The sequence below is a fragment of the Monodelphis domestica genome, chromosome 3, assembly GCF_027887165.1.
Source record: "Monodelphis domestica isolate mMonDom1 chromosome 3, mMonDom1.pri, whole genome shotgun sequence".
Taxonomy (NCBI): Eukaryota; Metazoa; Chordata; class Mammalia; order Didelphimorphia; family Didelphidae; genus Monodelphis; species Monodelphis domestica.
In genome coordinates this window covers 97,842,628-97,850,776 of record NC_077229.1, presented here as the reverse complement: position 1 = coordinate 97,850,776, position 8,149 = coordinate 97,842,628, and positions in this window count along the sequence as shown.

Sequence of the window (8,149 nt, the reverse complement as noted above, 5' to 3'; positions counted from 1 at the left end):
GCACCTAACATGCATAAAGCAGTTTAAGGCTTTCAAAGCACTTTATATGTACTCACAACACAACAACCCTGGACGGTAGGTGCTATCCCCATTTTACAGATGAGGAAAATGAGACAGGCAGAGGTTTAATGAATTGCCCCCTACTCAACAGAATTTGAACTCAAGTTTTCTTGACTCCAAATCCAGCCCTTGAGGCTACCTAGCTGACAAGGTGGATGGAATTCAATACCTCCAGTCAGAAAATATTTATATTCAAATCCCGTCCTTGAAAATAACTATCTGGGCAGCTAGGTGGCTCAGTGGATTGAGAGTCAGGCCTAGAGATGGGGAGTCCTGGGGTCAAATGTGATCTTAGATGCTTCCTAGATGTGTGATCCTGGGCTAGTCACTTAGCCGCCATTACCTAGCCTTTACTGATCTTCTGCCTTGGGATCCATACTTTGTATTGATTCTAAGGTAAGGGTTTAAAAAAAAAACAAAGAAAGAAAGAAAATGACTATTTGAAATTTGAAATTGGGCAAATCATTAATCTCAGTGTATACATCCTTTGAGAGTATGTTGTCAAAATAACATGATATAAAGGAATTTAAGGCTTTTGTGACTTGTCTCCCCCCCCCCCCCCAACCAACCAAACAATCTGATCTTTACTTTCTCCAGTTGCAGAGTCCTCTCTCTTTCCAAGGTTGGAAACTTGAGAATTTTCTCTAATTCTACCCTCTCCCCTGACCCCACACCCAGGGTTCAGGCCAAGTCATTTATTCAACAGCCATTTATTAAGCCCCTACTAGGTACTTCTCTAAATCATTTTACAGATGAAGAAACTGAGGCAAAAAAAGGTTAAGTGATTTGTCCAGGGTCATTTAGTAGGGTCTGAGGCAGGATTTGAACTCATAAGGATGAGTCTTCCTGACTCCAGATCTGGTAATCTATCCACTGTGCTACCAAGTACTGACAAAGCCTTTATTCCCACACCCCAAAATGGGAAAACTAAGTACAAAAGAACTATGGTGTGCATTATAGAATGATCAGAATAGAATTTAGCAACTTATTACTATTAGCAAAATCAGCTTGGAGGCTAATATCATATTTAAATAATTTTTGCAAGACGAATTAGCCATTCCACATTTCATCTCTAGTGAGGGCAACCCCATGAAACACCAACTTCCATCTTCTCTCTGATGGCCTTTCTCTCTTTTTTTAAAATCCTAACTTTCCATCTTAGAACCAATCCTGTATATTGGTTCCAAGACAGAAGAGTAGTTAGGCAATGGGGGTTAAGTGACTTGCCCAGGGTCACACAGCTGGGAAGTATCCCAGGTCAGATTTGAACCTAGGATCTCCCATCTCTAGGCCTGGCTGTCCATCCACTAAGCCACCCAGCTGCCTCCCATCCCTTCTCTTTCTCTCTCTCTCTCAATTTAAACCCTTATCTTCTGCTTGGAATCATTACTGTTTTGGTTCCAAGGTAGATGAGTGGTAAGGGCTAGGCAATGGGGGTCAAGTGACTTGCTCAGGATCACACAGCTGGGAAGTGTCCGAGGTCAGATTTGAACCTAGGATCTCCTATCTCTAGGCCTGGCTCTCCATCCACTGAGCTACCCAGCTGCCCCCCCACCCCTTTTTCTCTTTGATGCCAAAAATTCTTGTGGCTCCAGCCCACTCCTGACTGAGGCAGAAAGTACTCAGGTACTCTTCCTTGTTGATTGCTCTTGTCATTGTCATTTGTCCTTTATTTTCAAAGAGGACCAGTGATGCTACCAGGCAATATCTTGACTTGAAAAGCATGAATTGGATTTAAGTGAGGTAGAGTTGCAGAAAGTCATCAGCTTCACTCTCTCTTCCAGAATCATCCAAGTCTAGTGGTCAGACAAGTCAGGACAGCTGGCGATGGCCCTGGGGCCAGTGGATGACCACAGGGTTTCGAGGTCTGACCAAATTCCCTACAGCACCTGCTTCAGGTCGTTTTGTGGCGCTGGAACAAACTGTTCTCATCTGCTCCTCCCACAGCAGTCTTCATAGGCTTGGGACACATACAGCCTCCCAGCTCACCCCTGGGCTTGTGGCCTGGGGATTAACCCCTCTGCCAAGAACATCGTAAGATATCCAGTGAAGGCCACTACCACGACAAAGGAGGACGCTGCCAAAGCCTGGCTGGGGTGAGATGTCACAGGGATTTTGAGTTTTCACAAGACCCCGTAGGGAAGGAAAGACGATCCAGAGGAGAGGGATACCCATCTCAGGGACCAGCTTTCCTGGGCAGTAGACAAACAAGGCGTGTGCTCAGGGCTCGCAGCAAGTTGGGGAGACAAGCATCCCCCCCATGCTATTCCAGATCAGCAACTAATGAGGAGACTCGATTCCCTGCGGAGTGACACAAAGCCAGAGGTAACCCTCCCTCCAGCTCTCAGGAATGGTGTGTGTGTGTACACCAACTCTGTGAGACACAGTCTCTGTCCCCAGCCTGGTAGGAGAAGATGCTCAGGCAAGTCATGGCACACATTGCATAATAAGGACATTCAAGTTGCAAAAGAAAATACTCAGGGCTGGGGGGTGGGGGTGTCGTAATGATAATAAGGGCTCCCATGTATAGGCTTTCATCATTTCAATCCTATGACAATGGGTTGCCTAAATAATACAAACCCTTTTCTTGCAGAGGAGGAAACTGGAACTCAGAGCGCTTCAGAGACTTGCCCGATGTCACCTGGTCAGTTGCGTCTGGGGCAGAATTTGAACCCACTTATCTTTTGGCTCTAAAGTCAGGGCTCCTCCTGAGCTGCCACAGAAATTGTGCCACCGGGGAGGTGGCATTGGAATTGGGCTTTAAAGAATGGGGAAGAATTTACCAGATATAGACAAAGCGCAATACACATATCCTTCCAGAGCCCTGCTGTAAGTGTGGAATAAAGCCCAAACTCTTGAGCCTGTCATTCAAGGCTTTTCATAGCCAGACCGCCTTCCTGCCTTATCTCACACTCCTTTCCCAGCAGGAACCCTACACTCCTGGCAAAGTGGTCTCATCAGTGTCTCTACCACGGGGGAATTTGGGGGTAGAAGGGAATAGTTTCTAGTCTGTAAAGAGCTCTATTACTGTCAGCTTTGATGAATCATTTTGCATGTCTGCCTCCAACTCTCAGTTGATGTTATCCCCTGCACTTGGGATGCCCCATCATTCCTTTCCACCTTACTCACTTTCCACAAGCCTCCCTCTTCCTCCTGGAAGAATTTTCCAGGATTGCCCTGAACCCTCAGCCCAATCATCTCCTGCCTGCTCTGCTCAGGGGGCACAAAGAATTGTGCCTACAAATAATCAAAGCTTTCCCAAGAGGCAGCTAGGTAGATAGTGTTGAGCCTGGAAGCAGGAAGTCTTGAGTTCAAATCTATCTTCAGGCACTTACTATCTGTGTGACCCTGGGGAAGTCACCTCTGTCTGCCTCTGTTTCCTTCATTGTAAAATGGGGATAAGAATAGCACTTATAGGTTTCAAGTGATAACACATGTATAACCCAGCAGAATTGCTTGTCAGCTCCTGGAAGGGAAAGGGGAAAAGAGGGGAGGGAGAGAAAATGAGTTGTGTAACAAGGGAAAAATATTTAAACATAAAAAAAAATTTAATAACAAAAAAAGACTAGCACCTATATTCCAGAGTTTTTGTGAGGATCAAGTGAAATAATATTTGTAAAAAAGTGCTGGAGGGGCAGCTAGACTCAGTGGATAGAGAGCCAGGGAGATCCTGGATTTAAATCTAGCCTCAGACCCTTCCTAGCTGGGTGACCCTGGGCAAATCACTTAACCCCCATGGCCTAGCCCTTACTGCTCTTCTGCCTTGGAACCAATACATTGATTCTTAGATGGAAAGTAAGGGTTAAAAAAAAATTCTGCCCTCATGAAGCTGATAGGAAGAAAAGATATCAGTACTGGTCATGATGATAACATTTCATGCCAAGTTTGTTAGTTAAAAAACAAAAGTGACCTGTCCCCATTCCATCTCAGATAGAGATATCATCTCTGATGGGTGGCATGGTGGATGGGATCCAGGACCAGGAGTCGGGAAGACCCGAGTTCAAATCCAGGCTCAGATACTTAGTGACTCTTGGCAAGTCATTTAACCCCTACCTGCCCCAGTTTGTCATGTGTCAAATGAATTTAGTAAGAGCCGATACCTTTGAGCATAAAGCAAGATAAAACATTTGTAAAGTGTGTTGCATCCCTTTTGACTCTTCTGTACAGGCTGGCTAGCTCTTACGCAAGGAGGGAGGGAAGGTGGCATTGTGGGTAGAGGAGCTGGGCCCTTTCAAGTGCTGCCTCCAGCACCCACATGCCAGCTCTGTGATGCCAGGAGAGAAACCCAGATTCTCAGCACCCCAGGCAAATGCCCTCTGCTTCTAAGGTCCAGAGGAGTTTCCCAAGGACCTCTGCTGAGAGTGTTCCAATACCAACTCCTGGTTATGCTGAAGAAATCATTAGTCTGGACCAAAAGAAATTGGTCCCAGAATTGGAACCCACTTATCTTTTGGCTCTAAGGCCAGGGCTCTTCCTGAGCGGCCACAGAGATTGTGCCACTGGGGAGGTGGCATCCCAATTGGGCTTTGAAGAATGGAGCTTGTGTCAGGTCCTGGGGAAATGGAAACAAAGAAAATGGAAACAATCCTTGCCCTCAGGGGGCTCCTGGTCTGTTTGGAAGGGAGAGCCCAATGAGCCCACAAACAACATGTCTAAGATCATTTGAAGATGGTGGGCGGGAGGATGCTAACCAACTAAAACAACCTGGGGAGAGAGAGGTAGGAAGAAATGTCAGAGTCTTGAAGGAAGATCAAAGATTTAGAGATGGAAGGGACCCAAGGGGCCATCAAGTCCAACCTCTCTCAACCTTCCTCTGCCCTCCTCCCATTTTGCAGATGAGGAAACTGAGGCCAAGAGAAGGTAAGTGACTTGCCTGGGACCATATATATCTAGCTAAGAAGTGTTAAAAGTCAAATTTGAACCTTTCTCTTCTTGAATCTCTACTATATCAGAGAGGCAAACTGTGTACATGGCAGAGAGTTAGAAAATGCAACATTAAGCCTGGGGAATGGCTGGCAATACAGCTTTGCTGCAATAAAGGGATCTTGAGGAAGAGAAGGTGAAATTCATCTGGAAAGGCAGGTGGGAGCCACCTTGTGGGAAGGATTTAAATGCCCATCAGAGGAGTTTGGCTCTAGAAGTAATGGGGAGCGGCTGAGATTGTTAAACAAGGGAACAGAGGGGGGTGACTTCTGTTTTAGGAAAGAGACTTTGGTCATTACTAGGGGACATCTCTACAAACAGTCCTGCTCTGCTGACTTAAAAAAAAAAATGCTATAAAGAGATAACCCTGAGCAGTTAAAGTTTATGCATGAGTAGTTCTCTACCCTGTAGAAAGGGACGTCCTACTATGTGCCAGGCTCTGTGTGGATTCAAATATCTGAATTTCAAATTGTCATATTTTATCTATATGCATATATTAAATTGTCAAATGTTACATATGTATATAAAATTTTATCTATATATGTATATAAACTTGTCCATTTTACCTACATATATTCAATTGTAAAATGTTATATATGTATATAAATTTTTATTTATATATATACAAACTTGTCAAATTTTATCTATATGTGTATACTAAATTGTCAGATTTTACCTACATGTATTAAATTGTCAAATGTTATATATGTTATAGAGTTATATTTATATATACATACTAAATTGTCAAATTTTATCTATTTATGTATATAAACTTGTCAAATTTTACCTACATGTATTGAATTATCAAATATGTGTATATCAAATTTTATCTATATGTATATATAAAATCATCAAATTTTATCTATATATGTAGATAAAATTTGAAATTCAAATATCTGTAATCCTGAGATGTGGGTATTACTCTTCATTTTAGAGCTGAGGAACTGAGCAAAAAGAGGTTAAATGACTTGCTCAGGGCCACACAGCAAGTGTCTGAGGCTGCATTGGAATTCAAGTCTTCTTGCTCCCAGACCCAGCACTTTATCCAATATATCATATGCCTACTTGGGTTTTTCTGTTTCAGTTTTTCAATTTCCATTTTTTTTACTAATTACATGTAATACATTTCACACAAGTTTTCCCAAGTGATCATCTGTCTGCTTGTTGAAAAAGCTCTGAGGGTCACTCCAGCCTGGGCAAGCATTGCCATTGGCTCGCGAATTGGGTGAGAGACGGCCACTGTCCCATTTGGGAAGTTTCTGAGGGATTTTTAGGGTCTGGAGCAGCTCAACACAAAAGCCTCCCTTGCTTTTGTGGTTCAATGCAGATATTCTCTGTGTGACACTGAATGGCTGGGAAACTCAGAGAGCCAGTCTCCCGAGAATCGAGAACGATGTGACAGGCGCATGGGGGCTGGTGTATTTCCAAGAATGACCTAACCAGAAGGAGCAGAGTAAGCAGGCCATAACCCAGAGTAAGAAGGGAAGTCCATGACCGGAAAGGCTCCAGTGTGGGCTGGAGAAGGCCAGCCTGACTGCTGAAAGGATGGAGGAAGGCCTGTGGACCCTTAGGAGGATACGTGGACGAAGGGGAGCAGGGCTCAGGCAGGTAGGGATGCCTTGTGTGCTCCGAGCTGGAGAAGGAGATGCCCCCACGGGGGAGATGCAGAGCCAGCCGTGGGAGAGTGGAAATGGGGAGATCACTCAGAAGGGCTTTGACAGGAACCCAGAGGAATGCTAAGGCCCTGCGAGAAGGGTAGTTAGTAGCCAGTAAGCAGAGAGAAGGGAGAAGAGAATAATTTGTTGTTTGGTTATGTCCTATTTTTCTTTCTTTTTTTTTCTTTAAAAAACAAAACAAAACAAAACTCTTACCTTCCATCTTAGAATCAATACTGTGTATTGGTTCCAAAGGCAGAAGAGCAGTAAGGGCTAGGAAATGGGGGTTAAGTGACTTGCCCAGGGTCACACAGCTGGGAAGTGTCTAAGGCCAGATTTGAACCCAGTCTCTAGGCCTGGCTCTCAATTCATGCTCTCCCCCCCAAGCCTATTTTTCATGACCCCATTTCCCAGGAGGGGAAGGAAAGGGAATATTGTTCTAAGTGGCCACTTAAAGATAAAGTTCTAAATCAATGATCCTACAGCTTACAAAGTACTTTACGGTACACAATTTTGCCAACAACAGCTATGTGACAACACCCTATTTTACAGACAAGAAAACTGAGCCCTGGAGAAATTTAAAAACTAGAATAAAGTCACAGAGCTAGTAGAGGGACAAAGAGGGATCTAACTGCAGATTTTCTGGATTCTAAGGCTGCTACTTCACACGGCCTCTACATGAATTCTGCTGTATTCAATCCGGTCTACGCTTTTCCTGGCCCACGTCTGACGCCCCAACTCAGAACACTTCAACGGCTCCCTCTTGCCTCTAGGATCAAAAGCAAAGTCTCCTGTTTAGCTTTAAAGTCACCCACAGTCTGGCCTCAGCTTACCTTTTTGTGCTTTTCTTCCCTCTCCACACTCTATGGTTCCACCAAACTGGCTTCTTGGCTTTCCTCAAGCATTGTACTTCCTTTCTCATTTTATACTTCTGCACTGACTGTCTCCCATCCCTTGGATCCACTCCTATCTCACCTCACTTGTGATTCTGAAAATACTTTATTTCTTCCAAATGCAGTTCAAAGGGTCCCGTCCACATGGAGCCTTTCTTTATCTCGCCTCAGTTGTTGGAATCCCCCTAAACTTATCTTAAATTTATTTTGTCTTCCTAATAAAAAAGATCTAAACTCCTATTCCATTTTTATGGGGCTAGACTCTACCTAGTGAGATGCCTGGCACATAAAAGGTACATAGTGCTTAATGATACTATGAAAGGCTTAGGAACTTGGATCAATGAAAATGTAGATGACAATGACATCATTCCAAAAGGACCCATGATGTTACTTGCTACCCAGTTTTTGAAAGAGAGAGGATGGGGGGCAGGTAGGTGGCTCAGTGGATTAAGAGCCAGGCCTAGAGACTGGGTTAAAATCTGGCCTCAGACACTTCCTAGCTGTGTGACCCTGGGTAAGTCACTTGACCCCCATTGCCTAGCCCTTATCACTCCTCTGCCTTGGAACCAATACACAGTATTGATGCTAAGATGGAAGTTAAGGGTTAAAAAAAAACAA